The sequence below is a fragment of the Gopherus flavomarginatus genome, unplaced genomic scaffold, assembly GCF_025201925.1.
Source record: "Gopherus flavomarginatus isolate rGopFla2 unplaced genomic scaffold, rGopFla2.mat.asm mat_scaffold_662_arrow_ctg1, whole genome shotgun sequence".
NCBI classification, from domain to species: Eukaryota; Metazoa; Chordata; order Testudines; family Testudinidae; genus Gopherus; species Gopherus flavomarginatus.
Genome location: NW_026115135.1, coordinates 15,398 through 37,556, shown reverse-complemented (window position 1 = coordinate 37,556; position 22,159 = coordinate 15,398). Strand labels below are relative to the sequence as shown.

Sequence of the window (22,159 nt, the reverse complement as noted above, 5' to 3'; positions counted from 1 at the left end):
TATCTATTAAACGCTTTAGAGATGTACAAACACTAAACAGCTAGTTAAAAGCAGCAACAGATGCAGCCAGCCCCACAGGAACATTCTTATTTCTGGCAAGGGTTTTGCGGGTTCCAAAACCCGGGGGATTAACTTCTTCACCCTGCTCAAACCACGCGTAAACATGGTTGCTTCCACAGAGTTTGTTTTTAAAGCTAATTGTTTTGGGTCGGGGAGGCAAAGGTCTGTTGAAAACTAGGGGCTTTAACTCCTCTGCCTCGCTTACCATGGTTCCTGGAAGTTGTAGAGGTAGCTTTGGGTGGTTCAAAAGCTTGGGAGGGGGCTCTGAGCCCCTTTCCCCCCCCTCCCTGAAAACGAATGCTGTTTTAGAGGTAGACTTTTTGGCCTTTTTTAGTGCCGGCTGGTTTTGTGCAATAAGAGATTTGGACGCGCAGGGCTGTTCAAAATCGCTGTGCTTAATACCCTTGCTTCCAACTGCAGCTGCCTCAAAGGGAAATTTCTTGGCCTCTTTAAGCGCGCTCACCTTCAACATTTCTTCTTGAGGAATAACGCTTGATGAGTCTGCCGATACACATAAACAGAATGTTTTTTAGCACGGCTTTTTTTTAACTAACAACAAAGCTGTTCCCAAAAAATATATATTTTAAAAACGTTTTTGCAATAAGCGGGCTAAAAACCGCATTTAAATTATAGTTTACACCACGCAGGGGCGGTAGAAAGGCAACTTTTGTACAATAAAAGCTTTAAGGGTTTTCAAGCCCCTAAAATGCACACTATTTCCAACTACAGATTTTTTATTTTAAAAAACACATATTTGAAAAACAGTTCACACCTTCTTCTGTAATTTCAGGAAAACTATTGGGTGGTTTTGACTTCCATCTTGTTCTAAATTAAAAAAATAAATTTTTTTAAAACCTTTTATCTTAAAAATAAATTATTCTTCTGTAGCATATTAATTAGCTTACCAAAGTTTAAAGCTTGTAGCGCGGCATCTGGAATGTCAAGAAAAAAGGCCTCGTCCTATTTAAAAGAAAAAATATTGCCTTTTAAGTGAGCATAACGCTAGTATAATACCTTGACGACCCACGCAAATTATAGTAAGGTTTCTTACCATGTGGTTGCTCCCCATAACGGTCAAAGTCTTGTATTAGCAATATTTCTTTAACAGTCTTGTTAAGTTTTTTGTTCCTCTATTTATAGGTTTAAACCTTTTTTTAAAAAAAGGTTTTGCCCTCCACCCCCCCCAAAATTAATATTTAAAAAGGCGTTTCTTTAAAAAACCAGGGTTCGTAAAGGGCACTTTTCTAGGAAAAAAGGCGGGTGTCGGTCCCCAGACTGCCAACATGCTTTAGCTTTAATGGCTAAAAATGTTATTTTTTATAGTAAATGTGTTTAAACAGTTAATAAAAAGCCTTTTTTAAATGGTAATGTACCCATTTACACCCTTGTAACCAAAAACTTTTTTAAAACTGCAACCTGTATTTCTTTAATTTGTTTTATGGCCTTAGTTTTTAAAACAAAACTGCTAATTTAAAAATAAACCACGTTAAACTTTTACACAACTTATTTTACATTGTTAGTAAGTTAAAAAAATTATGTATTTCTTTAAAACATATTTTAAAACGGTATTTAGGTTTTGTTACAGGGTTAAAAAAAAAGCCGAAGGCTCTGGCTGTTTAGCTAAGAGCGGAGGGGGAGTTGTCTTAGTTGGTTTTTTAAAAAACGCGGGAAGGTTTTTGGCTACACACTTTAGCTTTTAAACTTAAATGGTTAAAAAGCTTAGTTTTTATAGTAAATTAGTATGCTTCTTAATACCTGTTTTGGGAGTTCTTTTGCTTTAAAAGAAGACCTTGTTATGTTTTGTTCTTTTTTTTTAAATTTACTGACTTACAGAGGCTGTTTTTGCTAAGAGCTGCTGCAAGAGCCTGCTGTTTTTAACTGTAAAATGGCCCGGGTTAGCCTAAAATTAAAAAAAACAAACCTTTTTTATTACAGCGCATTAGTTTTATCGCACTAAAATGTTTTTGCACAGTTATATGTTATTAAAACACCTATGCCTAAATAAAGGCTATGGGTCTTCAGGTTTCCTTTTCAACCTTATTTGTTAAAAAGTGGGGAAAAAAGCAATCTTCTCTCTAACCCGCCGGTATCCTAAATATGGGGACTATAAACCGCTTGTTACTAAAAAAAAATCTAGGTTGCTTCTGCATAATTTTTTATTACAACACGTACAAAAGGGTTGTGGCTTAGGTTTGTCTTTCGAGTCATTATCCCTTTGCAAAACTTAATGTAATTGTAACTTGTGTTTGTTAGAAAGTTTGGGAAAGAAGCAGCCTTCTTATCTCTGACCCACTGCTCACAGAGGCTTCTTTACTAACAGGTGCTTTGCCCGACTTTCACATTGTTTTTACTAAAAAAGAAAAACAAAAAAAACCAATTAGTTTAAAACCTAGGGAAAAACTTTAAAAAAGGGTGTATTACAAAAAGCTTGCGCGTTTTAAAAACATCTTTGTAAAAGGGCTACTTGGTGGGAAAATGCTGCGGGTCTGTTTCTTTAGATAAGAAAAAACAGATAATAGGAAGGGTGGAAAGAGGGGGAGCTGGCTCTTGCTTAAAGTCTTGAGACACTAGGTTTGGTTCAGGAAAATGAATTCTATGACGCTGTTGTAAAACTACCTCTGATTGGTCCGATCCAAAGGCGGTGATAACGAGGCTAAGAGGGTTTGAACCCGGAAAGCTGCCTCATTCTGCAGAAAGACGGGAAAAGGTAACAATTCTATCTCTTTCTCTTTAATCCTACCATGTGTTCTCTATTTTTGCTCTTTGCAAATTGGACTCTCTCTTTGCTTTTCTTGTCTTGTAAACCGCCCTGATTCTGAATTCTTTTTTACCCTGTGCTTACTAAACAGACTCTGCCTGCTTCTCTCTCTGTCTCATTCTGATTCCGCCATGTGCTGTCTATCTTTGATCTTTCTTCTTAATCTGCAATGATATTGAATAGTCTAAATACTTTTTTACCCCGTGCTTACAAAACAGGCTTTGCCTTTGTCAATTTTCCTTTTAAACTTCGTTTTTTCTTAATCTGCATTGGTATTATTTAGTTTTAATGTGTTTTATTTACTAAGTTTAAACCAAAAAAGCTACCTGGTTTTACAAAAAGACTGCAAAGGTAAACTTTTTTTAAGTTTACCGTAAGCTTTATTGTATTTTTCTTAGAAACTTTTTTAAAAAGTTTTTATGCTGTGCTTAACAAACAGGTTTTGCCTTAGAAATTTCCCTTTATAAACCTAGATAACAATATTATTTAACTTTTTTTATTAATACATCCTGATATTTAATACACTTTTTATTCATGTCATCAAGCACAAAACTACACAACACTTCCCCTAGTCAAACACATACACGCCCATTCTTTTCAGAATAGTCTACGGAGCCAACGGAAATGGAGGGTGGGAAGCCGGACATAAGCCCAAAAAGTGCCGTGGAAACGTGTCAAAATTGCATGGTGATGAGTATTATCGAGCTTATTACTACTCATGGTTCACCGGGGCCACGGTTGGGGCCCGCAGCGGTTGAGACCCTGGAGCTACGGTTGGGGCCCCAGGGGATAGGTCCCTATTGCGGGGTTCGGTCCCAAAGCGGTTAGGCCCCTAGAGCTGGGGTTGGGGCCCCCAGGGGTTAGGCCTCTACAGCTATGGTTCGGGCGCTCAGGGGTTGGGCCCCGGGAGTTGGTGTTGGGGCCCCCAGGGTTTGGGCCCCTGGAGCTGGTGTTGGGGCCCCCAGGGGTTGGGCCCCTGGAGCTGGTGTTGGGGCCCACCGGGTTTGGGCCCCTGGAGTTGGTGTTGGGGCCCCCAGGGGTTGGGCCCCTGGAGCTGGTGTTGGGGCCCCCACGGGTTGGGCCCCTGGAGTTGGAGTTGTGGCCCCCAGGGGTTGGGCCCCTGGAGCTATGGTTCGGGCCCCCAGGGCTTGGGCCCCTACAGCTAATGGTTAGGACCCCCAGGGGTTTGGCCCCTGGAGTTGGTGTGGGGGCCCCCAGGGTTTGGGCCCCTGGAGCTGGTGTTCGGGCCACCAGGGTTTCGGCCCCTGGAGCTGGTGTTGGGGTCCCCAGGGGTGGGGCCCTTAGAGCTAATGTTGGGCCCCCAGGGGTTGGGCCCCTGGAGCTATGGTTCGGTCCCCCAGGGTTTGGGCCCCTGGAGCTGCTGTTGGGGTCCCCAGAGGTTGGGCGCCTGGAGCTATGGTTCGGGCCCCCAGGGGTTAGGCCCCTGGAGCTGGTGTTGGGGCCCCCAGGGGTTGGGCCCCTGGAGTTGGTGTTGGGGCCCCCAGGGTTTCGGCCCCTGGAGCTGGTGTTGGGGCCCCCAGGGGTTTGGCCCCTGGAGTTGGTGTTGGGGCCCCCAGGGGTTGGGCCCCTGCAGCTATGGTTCGGTCCCCCAGGGGTTGGGCCCCTGGAGCTGGTGTTGGGGCCCCTAGGGGTTGGGCCCCTGGAGTTGGTGTTGGGGTCCCCACGGTTTGGGCCCCTGGAGCTGGTGTTGGGGCCCCTAGGGTTTGGGTCCCTGGAGCTGGTGTTGGGGCCCCCAGGGGTTGGACCCCTGGAGCTATGGTTCGGGACCCCAGGGGTTGGACCCCTGGAGTTGGTGTTGGGGCCCCTAGGGTTTGGGCCCCTGGAGCTGGTGTTGGGGTCACCAGGGGTTGGGCCCCTGGAGCTATGGTTCGGTCCCCCAGGGTTTGGGTCACTGGAGCTGGTGTTGGGGTCCCCAGGGGTTGGGCCCCTGGAGTTGGTGTTGGGGCCCCCAGGGTTAGGGCCCCTGGAGCTGCTGTTGGGGTCCCCAGAGGTTGGGCGCCTGGAGCTATGGTTCGTGCCCCCAGGAGTTGTGCCCCTGGAACTGGTGTTGGGGCCCCCAAGGGTTGGGCCCCTGGAGCTATGGTTCGGGCCCCCAGGGGTTGGACCCCTGGAGCTGGTGTTGGGGCCCCCAGGGGTTTGGCACCTGGAGTTGGTGTTGGGGCCCCCAGCTGTTGGGCCCCTGGAGCTATGGTTCGTGCCCCCAGGGGTTTGGCACCTGGAGCTGGTGTTGGGGCCCCTAGGGGTTGGGCCCCTGGAGTTGGTGTTGGGGCCCCCACGGTTTCTGCCCCTGGAGCTGGTGTTGGGGCCCCTAGGGTTTCGGTCCCTGGAGCTGGTGTTGGGGCCCCCAGGGTTTGGGCCCCTAGAGCTGGTGTTGGGGCCCCTAGGGGTTGGGCCCCTGGAGCTATGGTTCGGGCCCCCAGGGGTTAGGCCCCTGGAACTGGTGTTGGGGCCCCCAGGGGTTGGGCCCCTGGAGTTGGTGTTGGGGCCCCCAGGGTTTGGACCCCTGGAGCTATGGTTCTGGCCCCCAGGGGTTGGGCCCCTGTAGCTATGGTTCGGACCCCCACGGGTTGGGCCCCTGGAGTTGGTGTTGGGGACCCCAGGGTTTGGGCCCCTGGAGCTGGTGTTGGGGCCCCCAGGGGTTGGGCCCCTGGAGCTATGGTTCGGGCCCCCAAGGGTTGGGCCCCTGGAGCTGGTGTTGGGGCCCCCAGGGGTTGGGCCGGTGGAGCTGGTGTTGGGGACCCCAGGCTTTGGGCCCCTGTGGCTGGTGTTGGGGACCCCAGGGTTTGGGCCCCTGGAGTTCGTGTTGGGGCCCCCGGGGTTGGGCCCCTGGAGCTCGTGTTGGGGCCCCCAGGGGTTGGGCCCCTGGAGCTATGGTTCGGGCCCCGAAGGGTTGGGCCCCTGGAGCTGGTGTTGGGGCCCCCAGGGGTTGGGCCGGTGGAGCTGGTGTTGGGGCCCCCAGGCTTTGGGCCCCTGGAGCTGGTGTTGGGGACTCCAGGGTTTGGGCCCCTGGAGTTGGTGTTGGGGCCCCCAGGGTTTGGGCCCCTGGAGCTTGTGTTGGGGCCCCCTAGGGGTTGGGCCCCTGGAGCTATGGTTCGGGCCCCCAGGGGTTGGGCCCCTGGAGTTGGTGTTGGGGCCCCCAGGGTTTGGGACCCTGGAGCTGGTGTTGGGGCCCCCAGGGGTTGGGCCCCTGGAGCTATGGTTCGGGCCCCCAGGGGTTGGGCCCCTGGAGCTGGTGTTGGGGCCCCCAGGGGTTGGGCCCCTGGAGCTATGGTTCGGTCCCCCAGGGTTTGGGCCACTGGAGCTGCTGTTGGGGTCCCCAAGCGTTGGGCGCCTGGAGCTATGGTTCAGGCCCCCAGGGGTTGGGCCCCTGGAGCTGGTGTTGGGGCCCCCAGGGGTTGGGCCCCTGGAGTTGTTGTTGCGGGCCCCAGGGGTTGGGCCCCTGCAGCTATGGTTCGGGCACCCAGGGGTTGGGCCCCTGGAGGTGGTGTTGGGGCCCCCAGGGGTTGGGCCCCTGGAGTTGGTGTTGGGGCCCCCAGGGTTTGGGCCCCTAGAGCTGGTGTTGGGGCCCCCAGGGGTTTGGCCCCTGGAGCTATGGTTCGGGCCCCCAGGGGTTGGGCCCCTGGAGTTGGTGTTGGGGCCCCCAGGGTTTGGGCCCCTGGAGCTGGTGTTCGGGCCCCCAGAGGTTGGGGCACTGGAGTTGGTGTTGGGACCCCCAGGGTTTGGGCTCCTTGAGCTGGTGTTGGGGCCCCCAGGAGTTGGGCCCTAGAGCTATGGTTCGGGCCCCCAGGGGTTAGGCCCCAGGAGTTGGTGTTGGGGCCCCCAGGGTTTGGGCCCCTGTAACTGGTGTTGGGGCCAACAGGGGTTAGGCCCGTGGAGCTATGGTTCGGGCCCTCAGGGGTTGGGCCCCTGGAGCTGGTGTTGGGGCCCCCAGGGGTTGGGCCCCTGGAGCTATGGTTCGGGCCCCCAGGGGGTTGTCCCCTGGAGTTGGTGTTGGTGACCCCAGGGGTTGGGCCCCTGGAGCTGGTGTTGGGGCCCCCAGGGGTTGGGCCCCTGGAGCTATGGTTCGGGCCCCCAGGGGTTGGACCCCTGGAGCTGGTGTTGCGGCCCCCAGGGGTTGGGCCCCTGGAGTTGGTGTTGGGGCCCCCAGCTGTTGGGCCCGTGGAGCTATGGTTCGGGCCCCAGGGGTTGGGCCCCTGGAGCTGGTGTTGGGGCCCCTAGGGGTTGGGCCCCTGGAGTTGGTGTTGGGGCCCCCACGGTTTGGGCCCCTGGAGCTGGTGTTGGGCCCCCTAGGGTTTGGGTCCCTGGAGCTGGTGTTGGGGCCCCCAGGGTTTGGGCCCCTGGAGCTGGTGTGGGGGCCCCCAGGGGTTGGGCCCCTGGAGCTATGGTTCGGGATCCCAGGGGTTGGGCCAATGGAGTTGGTGTTCGGTCCCTAGGGATTGGGGGTCTGGAGCTGGTGTTGGGGCCCCCAGGGTTTGGGCCCCTGGAGCTATGGTTCGGACCCCCAGGGGTTGGGCCCCTGGAGCTGGTGTTGGGGCCCCCAGGGTTTGGGCCCCTAGAGCTGATGTTGGGGCCCCCAGGGGTTGGCCCCTGGAGCTATGGTTCGGTCCCCCAGGGTTTGGGCCCCTGGAGCTGGTGTTGGGGTCCCCAGGGGTTGGGCCCCTGGAGCTATAGTTCGGGCCCCCAGGGGTTGGGCCCCTGGAGCTGGTGTAGGGGCCCCCAGGGGTTGGGCCCCTGGAGTTATGGTTCGGGCCCCCAGGGGTTTGGCCGCTGCAGTTGCTGTTGGGGCCCCCAGGGTTTGGGCAACTGGTGCTGGTGTTGGGGCCCCTAGGGGTTGGGCCCCTGGAGCTATTGTTCTGGCCCCCAGGGGTTGGGCCCCTGGAGTTGGTGTTTGGGCCCCCAGGGTTTGGGCCCCTGGAGCTGGTGTTGGGGCCCCCAGGGGTTGGGCCCCTGGAGCTATGGCTCGGGCCCCCAGGGGTTGGGCCCCTGGAGCTGGTGTTGGGGCCCCGAGGGGTTGGGCCCCTGTAGCTGGTGTTGGGGCCCCCAGGGGTTGGGCCCCTGGAGCTATGGTTCGGGCCCCCAGGAGTTGGGCCCCTGGAGTTGGTGTTAGGGCCCCTAGGGGTTGGGCCCCTGGAGCTATGGTTCGGGCCCCCAGGGGTTGGCCCCCTGGAGTTGGTGTTGGGGCCCCCAGGGTTTGGGCCCCTGGAGCTAGTGTTCGGGCCCCAAGGGTTTGGGCCCCTGGACTTGATGTTGGGGCCCCCAGGGTTTGGGCCCCTTGAGCTGGTCTTGGGGCCCCCAGGGGTTGGGCCCCTGGAGCTATGGTTCGGGCCCCCAGGGGTTGGGCCCCTGAAGTTGGTGTTGGGGCCCCCAGGGTTTGGGCCCCTGGAGCTGGTGTTGGGGCCCACAGGGGTTGGGCCCGTGGAGCTATGGTTCGGGCCCCCAGGGGTTGGGCCCCTGGAGTTGGTGTTGGGGCCCCCAGGGTTTGGGCCCCTGGAGCTGGTGTTGGGGCCCCCAGGGGTTGGGCCCCTGGAGCTATGGTTCGGGCCCCCAGGGGTTGGGCCCCTGGAGTTGGTGTTGGGGCCCCCAGGGGTTGGGCCCCTGGAGCTGGTATTGGGGCCCCCAGGGATTGGGCCCCTGGAGCTGGTGTTTGGGCTCCTAGGGTTTGGGTCCCTGGAGCTGGTGTTGGGGCCCCCAGGGTTTGGGCCCCTGGAGCTGGTGTTGGGGCCCCCAGGGGTTGGGCCACTGGAGATGGTGTTGGGGCCCCCAGGGTTTGGGCCCCTGGAACTATGGTTCGGGCCCCCAGGGGTTGGGCCCCTGGAGCTGGTGTTGGGGCCCCCAGGGTTTGGGCCCCTAGAGCTGATGTTGGGGCCCCCAGGGGTTGGGCCCCTGGAGCTATGGTTCGGTCCCCCAGGGTTTGGGCCCCTGGAGCTGGTGTTGGGGTCCCCAGGGGTTGGGCCCCTGGAGTTGGTGGTGGGGACCCCAGGGGTTGGGCCCCTGGAGCTGGTGTTGGGGCCCCCAGGGGTTGGGCCCCTGGAGCTATGGTTCGGGCCCCCAGGGGTTGGACCCCTGGAGCTGGTGTTGGGGCCCCCAGGGGTTTGGCCCCTGGAGTTGGTGTTGGGGCCCCCAGGGGTTGGGCCCCTGCAGCTATGGTTCGGGCCCCCAGGGGTTGGGCCCCTGGAGCTGGTGTTGGGGCCCCTAGGGGTTGGGCCCCTGGAGTTGGTGTTGGGGCCCCCACGGTTTGGGCCCCTGGAGCTGGTGTTGGGGCCCCCAGGGGTTGGGCCCCTGGAGCTATGGTTCGGGCCCCCAGGGGTTGGACCCCTGGAGCTGGTGTTGGGGCCCCCAGGGGTTTGGCACCTGGAGTTGGTGTTTGTGCCCCCAGCTGTTGGGCCCCTGGAGCTATGGTTCGTGCCCCCAGGGGTTTGGCACCTGGAGCTGGTGTTGGGGCCCCTAGGGGTTGGGCCCCTGGAGCTATGGTTCGGTCCCCCAGGGTTTGGGCCCCTGGAGCTGGTGTTGGGGTCCCCAGGGGTTGGGCCCCTGGAGCTATAGTTCGGGCCCCCAGGGGTTGGGCCCCTGGAGCTGGTGTAGGGGCCCCCAGGGGTTGGGCCCCTGGAGCTTTGGTTCGGGCCCCCAGGGGTTTGGCCCCTGCAGTTGCTGTTGGGGCCCCCAGGGTTTGGGCAACTGGTGCTGGTGTTGGGGCCCCTACGGGTTGGGCCCCTGGAGCTATTGTTCGGGCCCCCAGGGGTTGGGCCCCTGGAGTTGGTGTTTGGGCCCCCAGGGTTTGGGCCCCTGGAGCTGGTGTTGGGGCCCCCAGGGGTTGGGCCCCTGGAGCTATGGCTCGGGCCCCCAGGGGTTGGGCCCCTGGAGCTGGTGTTGGGGCCCCGAGGGGTTGGGCCCCTGTAGCTGGTGTTGGGGCCCCCAGGGGTTGGGCCCCTGGAGCTATGGTTCGGGCCCCCAGGAGTTGGGCCCCTGGAGTTGGTGTTAGGGCCCCCAGGGGTTGGGCCCCTGGAGCTATGGTTCGGGCCCCCAGGGGTTGGCCCCCTGGAGTTGGTGTTGGGGGCCCCCAGGGTTTGGGCCCCTGGAGCTAGTGTTCGGGCCCCAAGGGTTTGGGCCCCTGGACTTGGTGTTGGGGCCCCCAGGGTTTGGGCCCCTTGAGCTGGTCTTGGGGCCCCCAGGGGTTGGGCCCCTGGAGCTATGGTTCGGGCCCCCAGGGGTTGGGCCCCTGAAGTTGGTGTTGGGGCCCCCAGGGTTTGGGCCCCTGGAGCTGGTGTTGGGGCCCACAGGGGTTGGGCCCGTGGAGCTATGGTTCGGGCCCCCAGGGGTTGGGCCCCTGGAGTTGGTGTTGGGGCCCCCAGGGTTTGGGCCCCTGGAGCTGGTGTTGGGGCCCCCAGGGGTTGGGCCCCTGGAGCTATGGTTCGGGCCCCCAGGGGTTGGGCCCCTGGAGTTGGTGTTGGGGCCCCCAGGGGTTGGGCCCCTGGAGCTGGTATTGGGGCCCCCAGGGGTTGGGCCCCTGGAGCTGGTGTTTGGGCTCCTAGGGTTTGGGTCCCTGGAGCTGGTGTTGGGGCCCCCAGGGTTTGGGCCCCTGGAGCTGGTGTTGGGGCCCCCAGGGGTTGGGCCACTGGAGATGGTGTTGGGGCCCCCAGGGTTTGTGCCCCTGGAGCTATGGTTCGGACCCCCAGGGGTTGGGCCCCTGGAGCTGGTGTTGGGGCCCCCAGGGTTTGGGCCCCTAGAGCTGATGTTGGGGCCCCCAGGGGTTGGGCCCCTGGAGCTATGGTTCGGTCCCCCAGGGTTTGGGCCCCTGGAGCTGGTGTTGGGGTCCCCAGGGGTTGGGCCCCTGGAGTTGGTGGTGGGGACCCCAGGGGTTGGGCCCCTGGAGCTGGTGTTGGGGCCCCCAGGGGTTGGGCCCCTGGAGCTATGGTTCGGGCCCCCAGGGGTTGGACCCCTGGAGCTGGTGTTGGGGCCCCCAGGGGTTGGGCCCCTGGAGTTGGTGTTGGGGCCCCCAGGGGTTGGGCCCCTGCAGCTATGGTTCGGGCCCCCAGGGGTTGGGCCCCTGGAGCTGGTGTTGGGGCCCCTAGGGGTTGGGCCCCTGGAGTTGGTGTTGGGGCCCCACGGTTTGGGCCCCTGGAGCTGGTGTTGGGGCCCCCAGGGGTTGGGCCCCTGGAGCTATGGTTCGGGCCCCCAGGGGTTGGACCCCTGGAGCTGGTGTTGGGGCCCCCAGGGGTTTGGCACCTGGAGTTGGTGTTTGTGCCCCCAGCTGTTGGGCCCCTGGAGCTATGGTTCGTGCCCCCAGGGGTTTGGCACATGGAGCTGGTGTTGGGGCCCCTAGGGGTTGGGCCCCTGGAGCTATGGTTCGGTCCCCCAGGGTTTGGGCCCCTGGAGCTGGTGTTGGGGTCCCCAGGGGTTGGGCCCCTGGAGCTATAGTTCGGGCCCCCAGGGGTTGGGCCCCTGGAGCTGGTGTAGGGGCCCCCAGGGGTTGGGCCCCTGGAGCTTTGGTTCGGGCCCCCAGGGGTTTGGCCCCTGCAGTTGCTGTTGGGGCCCCCAGGGTTTGGGCAACTGGTGCTGGTGTTGGGGCCCCTACGGGTTGGGCCCCTGGAGCTATTGTTCGGCCCCCAGGGGTTGGGCCCCTGGAGTTGGTGTTTGGGCCCCCAGGGTTTGGGCCCCTGGAGCTGGTGTTGGGGCCCCGAGGGGTTGGGCCCCTGTAGCTGGTGTTGGGGCCCCCAGGGGTTGGGCCCCTGGAGCTATGGTTCGGGCCCCCAGGAGTTGGGCCCCTGGAGTTGGTGTTAGGGCCCCTAGGGGTTGGGCCCCTGGAGCTATGGTTCGGGCCCCCAGGGGTTGGCCCCCTGGAGTTGGTGTTGGGGCCCCCAGGGTTTGGGCCCCTGGAGCTGGAGTTCGGGCCCCAAGGGTTTGGGCCCCTGGACTTGGTGTTGGGGCCCCCAGGGTTTGGGCCCCTTGAGCTGGTCTTGGGGCCCCCAGGGGTTGGGCCCCTGGAGCTATGGTTCGGGCCCCCAGGGGTTGGGCAATTGGAGCTGGTGTTGGGGCCCCCAGGGTTTGGGCCCCTGGAGCTGGTGTTGGGGCCCACAGGGGTTGGGCCCGTTTAGCTATGGTTCGGGCCCCCAGGGGTTGGGCCCCTGGAGTTGGTGTTGGGGGCCCCCAGGGTTTGGGCCCCTGGAGCTGGTGTTGGGGCCCCCAGGGGTTGGGCCCCTGGAGCTATGGTTCGGGCCCCCAGGGGTTGGGCCCCTGGAGTTGGTGTTGGGGCCCCCAGGGGTTGGGCCCCTGGAGCTGGTATTGGGGCCCCCAGGGATTGGGCCCCTGGAGCTGGTGTTTGGGCCCCCAGGGTTTGGGTCCCTGGAGCTGGTGTTGGGGCCCCCAGGGTTTGGGCCCCTGGAGCTGGTGTTGGGGCCCCCAGGGGTTGGGCCACTGGAGCTGGTGTTGGGGCCCCCAGGGTTTGTGCCCCTGGAACTATGGTTCGGACCCCCAGGGGTTGGGCCCCTGGAGCTGGTGTTGGGGCCCCCAGGGTTTGGGCCCCTAGAGCTGATGTTGGGGCCCCCAGGGGTTGGGCCCCTGGAGCTATGGTTCGGTCCCCCAGGGTTTGGGCCCCTGGATCTGGTGTTGGTGTCCCCAGGGGTTGGGCCCCTGGAGTTGGTGTTGGGGCCCCCAGGGTTTGGGACCCTTGAGGTGGTGTTGGGGCCCCCAGGGGTTGGGCCCCTGGAGCTATGGTTCGGACCCCCAGGGGTTGGGCCCCTGGAGTTGGTGTTGGGGCCCCCAGGGTTTGGGCCCCTGGAGCTGGTGTTGGGGGCCCCCAGGGGTTGGGCCCCTGGAGCAATGGTTCGGGCCCTCAGGGGTTGGGCCCCTGGAGCTGGTGTTGGGGCCCCCAGGGGTTGGGCCCGTGGAGCTGGTGTTGGGGCCCCCAGGGTTTGGGCCCCTGGAGCTGGTGTTGGGGCCCCCAGGGCTTGGGCCCCTGGAGTTGGTATTGGGGCCCCCAGGGTTTGGGCCCCTGGAGCTGGTGTTGGGGCCCCCAGGGGTTGGGCCCCTGGAGCTATGGTTCGGGCCCCCAGGGTTTGGGCCCCTGGAGCTGGTGTTCGGGCCCCCAGGGGTTGGGCCTCTGGAGCTGGTGTTGGGGCCCCCAGGGTTTGGGCTCCTGGAGCTGGTGTTGGGGCCCCCAGGGCTTGGGCCCCTGGAGTTGGTGTTGGGGCCCCCAGGGTTTGGGCCCCTGGAGCTGGTGTTGGGGCCCTCAGGGGTTGGGCCCCTGGAGCTATGGTTCGGGCCCCCAGGGGTTGGGCCCCTGGAGTTGGTGTTGGGGACCCCAGGGGTTGGGACCCTGGAGCTGGTGTTGGGGCCCCCAGGGGTTGGGCCCCTGGAGCTATGGTTCGGGCCCCCAGGGGTTGGACCCCTGGAGCTGGTGTTGGGGCCCCCAGGGGTTTGGCCCCTGGAGTTGGTGTTGGGGCCCCCAGGGGTTGGGCCCCTGCAGCTATGGTTCGGGCCCCCAGGGGTTGGGCCCCTGGAGCTGGTGTTGGGGCCCCTAGGGGTTGGGCCCCTGGAGTTGGTGTTGGGGCCCCCACGGTTTGGGCCCCTGGAGCTGGTGTTGGGGCCCCCAGGGGTTGGGCCCCTGGAGCTATGGTTCGGGCCCCCAGGGGTTGGGCCCCTGGAGCTGGTGTTGGGGCCCCCAGGGTTTGGGCCCCTGGAGCTGGTGTTGGGGCCCCCAGGGGTTGGGCCCCTGGAGCTATGGTTCGGGCCCCCAGGGTTTGGGCCCCTGGAGCTGGTGTTGGGGCCCCCAGGGGTTGGGCCCCTGGAGTTGGTGTTGGGGCCCCCAGGGTTTGGGCCCCTGGAGCTGGTGTTGGGCCCCCAGGGTTGGGCCCCTGGAGCTGGTGTTGGGGCCCCCAGGGTTTGGGCCCCTGGAGCTGGTGTTGGGGCCCCCAGGGGTTGGGCCCCTGGAGCTATGGTTCGGGCCCCCAGGGGTTGGGCCCCTGGAGCTGGTGTTGGGGCCCCCAGGGGTTGGGCCCCTGGAGTTGGTGTTGGGGCCCCCAGGGGTTGGGCCCCTGGAGCTGGTGTTGGGGCCCCCAGGGTTTGGGCCCCTGGAGCTGGTGTTGGGGCCCCCAGGGGTTGGGCCCCTGGAGCTATGGTTCGGGCCCCCAGGGTTTGGGCCCCTGGAGCTGGTGTTGGGGCCCCCAGGGGTTGGGCCCCTGGAGTTGGTGTTGGGGCCCCCAGGGTTTGGGCCCCTGGAGCTGGTGTTGGGGCCCCCAGGGGTTGGGCCCCTGGAGCTATGGTTCGGGCCCCCAGGGTTGGGCCCCTGGAGCTGGTGTTGGGGCCCCCAGGGGTTGGGCCCCTGGAGCTGGTGTTGGGGCCCCAGGGTTTGGGCCCCTGGAGCTGGTGTTGGGGCCCCAGGGTTTGGGCCCCTGGAGCTGGTGTTGGGGCCCCCAGGGGTTGGGCCCCTGGAGCTGGTGTTGGGGCCCCCAGGGGTTGGGCCCCTGGAGCTGGTGTTGGGGCCCCAGGGGTTGGGCCCCTGGAGCTATGGTTCGGGCCCCCAGGGGTTGGGCCCCTGGAGCTGGTGTTGGGGCCCCCAGGGGTTGGGCCCCTGGAGCTGGTGTTGGGGCCCCCAGGGTTTGGGCCCCTGGAGCTGGTGTTGGGGCCCCCAGGGGTTTGGCCCCTGGAGCTATGGTTCGGGCCCCCAGGGGTTGGGCCCCTGGAGTTGGTGTTGGGGCCCCCAGGGTTTGGGCCCCTGGAGCTGGTGTTCGGGCCCCCAGGGTTTGGGCCCCTGGAGTTGGTGTTGGGGCCCCCAGGGTTTGGGCCCCTGGAGCTGGTGTTGGGGCCCCCAGGGGTTGGGCCCCTGGAGCTATGGTTCGGGCCCCCAGGGGTTGGGCCCCTGGAGTTGGTGTTGGGGCCCCCAGGGTTTGGGCCCCTGGAGCTGGTGTTGGGGCCCCCAGGGGTTGGGCCCCTGGAGCTATGGTTCGGCCCCCAGGGGTTGGGCCCCTGGAGCTGGTGTTGGGGCCCCCAGGGGTTGGGCCCCTGGAGCTATGGTTCGGGCCCCCAGGGTTTGGCCCCTGGAGTTGGTGTTGGGGCCCCCAGGGGTTGGGCCCCTGGAGCTGGTGTTGGGGCCCCCAGGGGTTGGGCCCCTGGAGCTATGGTTCGGGCCCCCAGGGGTTGGGCCCCTGGAGCTGGTGTTGGGGCCCCCAGGGGTTGGGCCCCTGGAGCTGGTGTTGGGGCCCCCAGGGGTTGGGCCCCTGGAGCTATGGTTCGGGCCCCCAGGGTTGGGCCCCTGGAGCTGGTGTTGGGGCCCCCAGGGGTTTGGCCCCTGGAGCTGGTGTTGGGGCCCCCAGGGGTTGGGCCCCTGGAGCTATGGTTCGGGCCCCCAGGGGTTGGGCCCCTGGAGCTTGTGTTGGGGCCCCCAGGGTTTGGGCCCCTGGAGCTGGTGTTCGGGCCCCCAGGGTTTGGGCCCCTGGAGCTGGTGTTGGGCCCCCAGGGTTTGGGCCCCTGGAGCTGGTGTTGGGGCCCCCAGGGGTTGGGCCCCTGGAGCTATGGTTCGGGCCCCCAGGGGTTGGGCCCCTGGAGCTGGTGTTGGGGCCCCCAGGGTTTGGGCCCCTGGAGCTGGTGTTGGGGCCCCCAGGGGTTGGGCCCCTGGAGCTATGGTTCGGCCCCCAGGGGTTGGGCCCCTGGAGCTGGTGTTGGGGCCCCCAGGGGTTGGGCCCCTGGAGCTATGGTTCGGGCCCCCAGGGGTTTGGCCCCTGGAGTTGGTGTTGGGGCCCCCAGGGGTTGGGCCCCTGGAGCTGGTGTTGGGGCCCCCAGGGTTGGGCCCCTGGAGCTATGGTTCGGGCCCCCAGGGTTGGGCCCCTGGAGTTGGTGTTGGGGCCCCAGGGGTTGGGCCCCTGGAGCTGGTGTTGGGGCCCCCAGGGGTTGGGCCCCTGGAGCTATGGTTCGGGCCCCCAGGGGTTGGGCCCCTGGAGCTGGTGTTGGGGCCCCCAGGGGTTTGGCCCCTGGAGTTGGTGTTGGGGCCCCCAGGGGTTGGGCCCCTGGAGCTATGGTTCGGGCCCCCAGGGGTTGGGCCCCTGGAGCTTGTGTTGGGGCCCCCAGGGGTTGGGCCCCTGGAGCTGGTGTTGGGGCCCCCAGGGTTTGGGCCCCTGGAGCTGGTGTTGGGGCCCCCAGGGGTTGGGCCCCTGGAGCTATGGTTCGGGCCCCCAGGGGTTGGGCCCCTGGAGTTGGTGTTGGGCCCCCAGGGGTTGGGCCCCTGGAGCTGGTGTTGGGGCCCCAGGGTTTGGGCCCCTGGAGCTGGTGTTGGGGCCCCCAGGGTTTGGGCCCCTGGAGCTGGTGTTGGGGCCCCCAGGGGTTGGGCCCCTGGAGCTATGGTTCGGGCCCCCAGGGGTTGGGCCCCTGGAGCTGGTGTTGGGGCCCCCAGGGGTTGGGCCCCTGGAGCTATGGTTCGGGCCCCCAGGGTTGGGCCCCTGGAGCTGGTGTTGGGGCCCCCAGGGTTTGGGCCCCTGGAGCTGGTGTTGGGGCCCCCAGGGGTTGGGCCCCTGGAGCTATGGTTCGGGCCCCCAGGGTTTGGGCCCCTGGAGCTGGTGTTGGGGCCCCCAGGGGTTGGGCCCCTGGAGTTGGTGTTGGGGCCCCCAGGGTTTGGGCCCCTGGAGCTGGTGTTGGGGCCCCCAGGGGTTGGGCCCCTGGAGCTATGGTTCGGGCCCCCAGGGGTTGGGCCCCTGGAGTTGGTGTTGGGGCCCCCAGGGTTTGGGCCCCTGGAGCTGGTGTTGGGGCCCCCAGGGGTTGGGCCCCTGGAGCTATGGTTCGGGCCCCCAGGGTTGGGCCCCTGGAGCTGGTGTTGGGGCCCCCAGGGGTTGGGCCCCTGGAGCTGGTGTTGGGGCCCCCAGGGGTTGGGCCCCTGGAGCTATGGTTCGGGCCCCCAGGGGTTGGGCCCCTGGAGCTGGTGTTGGGGCCCCCAGGGGTTGGGCCCCTGGAGTTGGTGTTGGGGCCCCCAGGGTTTGGGCCCCTGGAGCTGGTGTTGGGGCCCCCAGGGTTTGGGCCCTGGAGCTGGTGTTGGGGCCCCCAGGGTTTGGGCCCCTGGAGCTGGTGTTGGGGCCCCCAGGGGTTGGGCCCCTGGAGCTATGGTTCGGGCCCCCAGGGGTTGGGCCCCTGGAGTTGGTGTTGGGGCCCCCAGGGTTTGGGCCCCTGGAGCTGGTGTTGGGGCCCCCAGGGTTTGGGCCCCTGGAGCTATGGTTCGGGCCCCCAGGGGTTGGGCCCCTGGAGCTGGTGTTGGGGCCCCCAGGGTTTGGGCCCCTGGAGCTGGTGTTGGGGCCCCCAGGGGTTGGGCCCCTGGAGCTATGGTTCGGGCCCCCAGGGTTTGGGCCCCTGGAGCTGGTGTTGGGGCCCAAAGGGGTTGGGCCCCTGGAGCTGGTGTTGGGGCCCCAAGGGTTGGGCCCCTGGAGCTGGTGTTGGGGCCCCCAGGGGTTGGGCCCCTGGAGCTATGGTTCGGGCCCCCAGGGGTTGGGCCCCTGGAGTTGGTGTTGGGGCCCCCAGGGTTTGGGCCCCTGGAGCTGGTGTTGGGGCCCCCAGGGTTGGGCCCCTGGAGCTATGGTTCGGGCCCCCAGGGGTTGGGCCCCTGGAGTTGGTGTTTGGGCCCCCAGGGTTTGGGCCCCTGGAGCTTGTTGGGGCCCCCAGGGGTTGGGCCCCTGGAGCTATGGTTCGGGCCCCCAGGGTTTGGGCCCCTGGAGCTGGTGTTGGGGCCCCCAGGGGTTGGGCCCCTGGAGCTATGGTTCGGCCCCCAGGGGTTGGGCCCCTGGAGTTGGTGTTGGGGCCCCCAGGGGTTGGGCCCCTGGAGCTATGGTTCGGGCCCCCAGGGGTTGGGCCCCTGGAGTTGGTGTTGGGGCCCCCAGGGTTTGGGCCCCTGGAGCTGGTGTTCGGGCCCCCAGGGTTTGGGCCCCTGGAGTTGGTGTTGGGGCCCCCAGGGTTTGGGCCCCTGGAGCTGGTGTTGGGGCCCCCAGGGGTTGGGCCCCTGGAGCTATGGTTCGGGCCCCCAGGGGTTGGGCCCCTGGAGTTGGTGTTGGGGCCCCCAGGGTTTGGGCCCCTGGAGCTGGTGTTGGGGCCCCCAGGGTTTGGGCCCCTGGAGCTGGTTTGGGCCCCCAGGGGTTGGGCCCCTGGAGTTGGTGTTGGGGCCCCCAGGGTTTGGGCCCCTGGAGCTGGTGTTGGGGCCCCCAGGGGTTGGGCCCCTGGAGCTATGGTTCGGGCCCCCAGGGGTTGGGCCCCTGGAGTTGGTGTTCGGGCCCCCAGGGTTTGGGCCCCTGGAGCTGGTGTTGGGGCCCCCAGGGGTTGGGCCCCTGGAGCTGGTGTTTTGGGCCCCCAGGGGTTGAGCCCCTGGAGCTGGTGTTGGGGCCCCCAGGGTTTGGGCCCCTGGAGCTGGTGTTGGGGCCCCCAGGGGTTGGGCCCCTGGAGCTATGGTTCGGGCCCCCAGGGGTTGGGCCCCTGGAGTTGGTGTTGGGGCCCCCAGGGTTTGGGCCCCTGGAGCTGGTGTTGGGGCCCCCAGGGTTTGGTCCCTGGAGCTATGGTTCGGGCCCCCAGGGGTTGGGCCCCTGGAGCTGGTGTTGGGGCCCCCAGGGTTTGGGCCCCTGGAGCTGGTGTTGGGGCCCCCAGGGGTTGGGCCCCTGGAGCTATGGTTCGGGCCCCCAGGGTTTGGGCCCCTGGATCTGGTGTGCTGTCCCCCAGGGTTGGGCCCTGGAGTTGGCGTTGGGGGCCCCCAGGGTTTGGGGACCCTTGAGCTGTGTTGGGGCCCCAGGGGTTGGGCCCCTGGAGCTATGGTTCGGACCCCCAGGGGTTGGGCCCTGGAGTTGGTGTTGGGGCCCCCAGGGTTTGGGCCCCTGGAGCTGGTGTTGGGGCCCCCAGGTGTTGGGCCCCTGGAGCTATGGTTCGGACCCCCCGGGGTTGGCCCCTGGAGCTGGTGTTGGGGGGCCCCCAGGGGTTTGGGCCCTTGGAGGTGGTGTTGGGGCCCCAGGGGTTGGCCCCTGCGAGCTATGGTTTCGGGGCCCCAGGGGGTTGGGCCCCCTGGAGCTGCGTGTTTCGGGTCCCCTAGGGGTTGGGCCCTGGAGTTGGTGTTGGGGCCCCCACGGTTTGGCCCCTGGAGCTGGTGTTGGGGCCCCCAGGGGTTGGGCCCCAGGAGGTATGGTTCGCGCCCCCAGGGGTTGGGCCCCTGGAGTTGGTGTTGGTGCCCCCAGGGTTTGGGCCCCTGGAGCTGGTGTTGGGGCCCCCAGGGGTTGGGCCCCTGGAGCTATGGTTCGGGCCCCCAGGGGTTGGGCCCCTGGAGCTGGTGTTGGGGCCCCCAGGGGTTTGGCCCCTGGAGTTGGTGTTGGGGCCCCCAGCTGTTGGCCCCTGGAGCTATGGTTCGGGCCCCCAGGGGTTTGGCCCCTGGAGCTGGTGTTGGGGCCCCCAGGGGTTGGGCCCCTGGAGTTGGTGTTGGGGCCCCAGGGTTTGGGCCCTGGAGCTGGTGTTGGGGCCCCCAGGGTTTCGGTCCCTGGAGCTGGTGTTGGGGCCCCCAGGGTTTGGGCCCCTGGAGCTGGTGTTGGGGCCCCCAGGGGTTGGGCCCCTGGAGCTATGGTTCGGGCCCCCAGGGGTTGGGCCCCTGGAGCTGGTGTTGGGGCCCCCAGGGGTTGGGCCCCTGGAGTTGGTGTTGGGGCCCCCAGGGGTTGGGCCCCTGGAGCTATGGTTCGGGCCCCCAGGGGTTGGGCCCCTGGAGCTGGTGTTGGGGCCCCCAGGGGTTGGGCCCCTGGAGTGGGTGTTGGGGTCCCCAGGGTTTGGGCCCCTGGAGCTGGTGTTGGGGCCCCCAGGGGTTTGGCCCCTGGAGCTCTGGTTCGGGCCCCCAGGGGTTGGGCCCCTGGAGTTGGTGTTGGGGCCCCCAGGGGTTGGGCCCCTGGAGCTGGTGTTCGGGCCCCCAGGGTTTGGGCCCCTGGAGTTGGTGTTGGGGCCCCCAGGGTTTGGGCCCCTGGAGCTGGTGTTGGGGCCCCCAGGGGTTGGGCCCTGGAGCTATGGTTCGGGCCCCCAGGGGTTGGGCCCCTGGAGCTGGTGTTGGGGCCCCCAGGGTTTGGGCCCCTGGAGCTGGTGTTGGGGCCCCCAGGGGTTGGGCCCCTGGAGCTATGGTTCGGGCCCCCAGGGGTTGGGCCCCTGGAGTTGGTGTTGGGGCCCCCAGGGTTGGGCCCCTGGAGCTGGTGTTGGGGCCCCCAGGGGTTGGGCCCCTGGAGCTATGGTGTTCGGGCCCCCAGGGGTTGGGCCCCTGGAGCTGGTGTTGGGGCCCCCAGGGTTTGGGCCCCTGGAGCTGGTGTTGGGGCCCCCGAGGGGTTGGGCCCCTGGAGCAATGGTTCGGGCCCCCAGGGGTTGGGCCCCTGGAGCTGGTGTTGGGGCCCCCAGGGTTTGGCCCCTGGAGCTGGTGTTGGGGCCCCCAGGGGTTTGGGCCCTGGAGCTTGTGTTGGGGCCCCCAGGGGTTGGGCCCCTGGAGCTATGGTTCGGGCCCCCAGGGGTTGGGCCCCTGGAGCTGGTGTTCGGGCCCCCAGGGTTTGGGCCCCTGGAGCTGGTGTTGGGGCCCCCAGGGGTTGGGCCCCTGGAGCTATGGTTCGGGCCCCCAGGGGTGGCCCCTGGAGCTGGTGTTGGGGCCCCCAGGGGTTGGGCCCCTGGAGCTATGGTTCGGGCCCCCAGGGGTTGGGCCCCTGGAGCTGGTGTTGGGGCCCCCAGGGTTTGGGCCCCTGGAGCTATGGTTCGGGCCCCCAGGGGTTTGGCCCCTGGAGCTGGTGTTTGGGACCCCCAGGGTTTGGGCCCCTGGAGCTGGTGTTGGGGCCCCAGGGGTTGGGCCCCTGGAGCTATGGTTCGGGCCCCCAGGGGTTGGGCCCCTGGAGTTGGTGTTGGGGCCCCCAGGGGTTGGGCCCTGGAGCTGGTGTTGGGGGCCCCAGGGGTTGGGCCCCTGGAGCTATGGTTGGGGCCCCAGGGGTTGGGCCCTGGAGCTGGTGTTGGGGCCCCCAGGGGTTGGGCCCCTGGAGTTGGTGTTGGGGCCCCCGGTTTGGGCCCCTGGAGCTGGTGTTGGGGCCCCCAGGGGTTGGGCCCCTGGAGCTGGGTTCGGGCCCCAGGGGTTGGGCCCCTGGAGTTGGTGTTGGGGCCCCCAGGGTTTGGGCCCCTGGAGCTGGTGTTCGGGCCCCCAGGGTTTGGGCCCCTGGAGCTGGTGTTGGGGCCCCCAGGGTTTGGGCCATGGAGCTGGTGTTGGCCCCCAGGGGTTGGGCCCCTGGAGCTATGGTTCAGGCCCCCAGGGGTTGGGCCCCTGGAGCTGGTGTTGGGGCCCCCAGGGGTTGGGCCCCTGGAGCTGGTGTTGGGGCCCCCAGGGGTTTGGCCCCTGGAGCTGGTGTTCGGGCCCCCAGGGGTTGGGCCCCTGGAGCTGGTGTTGGGGCCCCCAGGGGTTGGGCCCCTGGAGCTGGTGTTGGGGCCCCCAGGGGTTGGGCCCCTGGAGCTGGTGGTCGGGCCCCCAGGGTTTGGGCCCCTGGAGCTGGTGTTGGGGCCCCCAGGGGTTGGGCCCCTGGAGCTGGTGTTGGGCCCCCAGGGTTGGGCCCCTGGAGCTGGTGTTGGGGCCCCCAGGGTTTGGGCCCCTGGAGCTGGTGTTGGGGCCCCCAGGGGTTGGGCCCTGGAGCTATGGTTCGGGGCCCCCAGGGGTTGGGCCCCTGGAGTTGGTGTTGGGCCCCCAGGGTTGGGCCCCTGGAGCTGGTGTTGGGGCCCCCAGGGTTTGGGCCCCTGGAGCTATGGTTCGGGCCCCCAGGGGTTGGGCCCCTGGAGCTGGTGTTGGGGCCCCCAGGGTTTGGGCCCCTGGAGCTGGTGTTGGGGCCCCCAGGGGTTGGGCCCCTGGAGCTGGTGTTGGGGCCCCCAGGGTTTGGGCCCCTGGAGTGGTGTTGGGCCCCCAGGGGTTGGGCCCCTGGAGCTATGGTTCGGCCCCCAGGGGTTGGGCCCCTGGAGCTGGTGTTGGGGCCCCCAGGGTTTGGGCCCCTGGAGCTGGTGTTGGGGCCCCCAGGGTTTGGGCCCCTGGAGCTGGTGTTGGGCCCCCAGGGTTTGGGCCCCTGGAGCTATGGTCGGGCCCCCAGGGGTTGGGCCCCTGGAGTTGGTGGGGCCCCCAGGGTTTGGGCCCCTGGAGCTGGTGTGGGGCCCCCAGGGGTTGGGCCCCTGGAGTTGGTGTTGGGGCCCCCAGGGGTTGGGCCCCTGGAGCTGGTGTTGGGGCCCCCAGGGGTTGGGCCCCTGGAGCTGGTGTTGGGGCCCCCAGGGGTTGGGCCCCTGGAGCTATGGTTCGGGCCCCCAGGGGTTGGGCCCCTGGAGCTGGTGTTGGGGCCCCAG

General features: G+C 65.6%; 1 long non-coding RNA gene across 1 annotated transcript; it reads right to left on the bottom strand.

The window, feature by feature from the left end:
* Positions 1–347: 347 nt before the first annotated feature.
* Positions 348–1,082, bottom strand: LOC127042596 (uncharacterized). The gene is made up of 3 exons (XR_007771980.1): positions 966–1,082; positions 833–885; positions 348–561 (listed from the first exon to the last, which is right to left on the bottom strand). It is a non-coding gene; the product is annotated as an uncharacterized LOC127042596 (long non-coding RNA).
* Between the last annotated feature and the right edge of the window lie 21,077 nt (positions 1,083–22,159).